Source organism: Tupaia chinensis, unplaced genomic scaffold (assembly GCF_000334495.1).
Source record: "Tupaia chinensis unplaced genomic scaffold, TupChi_1.0 Scaffold145258_1, whole genome shotgun sequence".
NCBI lineage: Eukaryota > Metazoa > Chordata > Mammalia > Scandentia > Tupaiidae > Tupaia > Tupaia belangeri.
In genome coordinates, this window is record NW_006205118.1 from 30550 (window position 1) to 32676 (window position 2127).

Below are 2127 nucleotides of genomic sequence, written 5' to 3' on the forward strand. Positions count from 1 at the left end.
TCCGATTTTCCATGTTATATTTCCAAATATATCTACCCTTTCTTGTACTCTTCATTTCTTCCTGTAGATCAGCAGTTCCATCTAGTGTCTTTTATCTTTACCTTTAAGGAGTCCTAGCAATCAGTATAGTTCAGTTCTGCCAGGAATAAATTCTCTCAACTATTTTATATTTTGTACCTGGTATGAATATCCTCCAGAAATTCATGTGAATGTCCTCCAGAAATTCATGTGATCAGACTTATAAAAATAATAACAGGTTTAATACCTTCCTATGGTCAAATGGAGAGACCTTTAGGAAAATACTGATTGTCCTGTGGTGGGGCTCCATGACAGAATTCTAGTGAGTTTATAAAGAGAGAGGATGAGACTGACAGAGAATTATGAACACGTGGATAGACACAGCTTGGCTATTCTTCCCTTGTGACATAATGTTTTGAGACTCTGCAAGATCTCCATCAGATATGGCCCCAGGACCTTAAACCTTCAAATCATAAACAAAATAAGGCTTTATTTTTATCAATTACTCAGATTTATATAATAATGCTTATTAGTCACAAAACTATTATATTTCCTTTTTTAAAATAATTTTCTATTGACATAATAGTTGTATATATTTATGGGGTGAGCTTAATCTTGATCCTCGAGTGAGTTTGAGTCTTAATCTTCGAATTTCCGCAGTTTGTCAATGATGTGCCTAAGTGATGTTTATTCATATTTATTCTGCTTAGAGTTGACTATTCTTTGATGCATAGGTTGACATATTTTTCTAATGAATGTCCAGTTGAACAAGCACCAATTACTAAAATGACCAACTTTTTCCCCCAATACACTAGAAGGGTTAAAGTTGTCATAAATCAAGCTACAATGTATGTGTGTGGGTCTCTTTCTGGACCCTTATTTTGTTATGCTGCTCTGTTTGTCTATCCTTGTTTCAATAGCACACTGTCGTAATTACTGTAGCTGTATGCCAGTCTGAAGTCTGGTTGTGAAATGTGTTCATCTTTCTGATTTCATGGCTACTTGTTTGCTCTTTGGCTATTCCATATAAACTTTATTTTTCAGCTTTTGGGGAGTAAAACTGAGAAATAGAAATTGCATATATTTAAGGTGTACAAATCACTGTTTGATTATGTATAAATGTTAAAAAGATTTCTGCTGTGGAGGGGCACAGTGGCACAGTGGTAAGATGCAATGCTCTGAAGGCAGACCCACATGGGAATATTGCCAGTTCACACGTGGAGATCCATGCCTGAGTAAGCTGGCCATTGTCCAGGTTAGTGGAGGCTGGGGATGGAACACGGCATCTGGACCCTGCTGGAGATGGGCTCTCTCTCTCTCTCTCTCTTAAAAATGGAATAAAGACAGAAAGAAGGAAGAAAGAAAGAAAAAGAAAGTATTTCAACCATAAAGCTAGTTAACATATCCATCATCTTACACAATTACATTTTCCATGTAAATTTTAAAATAAGATTTTAAAGTTTCAGAATTGAATATTCTACAAATTTGTTTTTATTTTCCTTTTATTTTCCTATCTAGTTAATATATAGGTCAACTTAGGGAGAACTGGCATCTCTCCACCACTGGGTTCTCCATTTTATGAGCATTCCATACCGTTTCATTTGTTTAGGTAGCCTCTGGTTTTTTAACAATATTTTGAAAGTTTTAGTGTAGAGGTAGTTCTGACTTTTATTAAATAAATTTGAGGTATTTGCTGTTTTTAGGTTGTTTTCAGAAATATTATCTTTTAAATTGTCATTTCATGTGTTTTCCCAATGTATGAAATATGTGATTTTAAAATAGGAAGTTTGTATTCATCAACTTTCCTAAATTCAAGTATCAATTCTGATAATATTTTGCCTGTTACTTTGGATTACCTACATAGTTATTTTATTAGCTAATGATAATATTAGGATAAGAACAGTATTTTATTTACTTATCCAAACATCATTTACCTCTTTTCTTTATTTGCTCTGACTGAGATTTCATTCCATTGTTTTGATTTTTCTTAACATTTTTTAGTTAGTATTATTTATTTATTTTAATTTGACCATAGAGTGATAGAAAGGAGGACAGAGAGGAGAGAAAGTGAGAAAGCAAGCCACAGGGTCCAGGACTTGAACCGCAGTT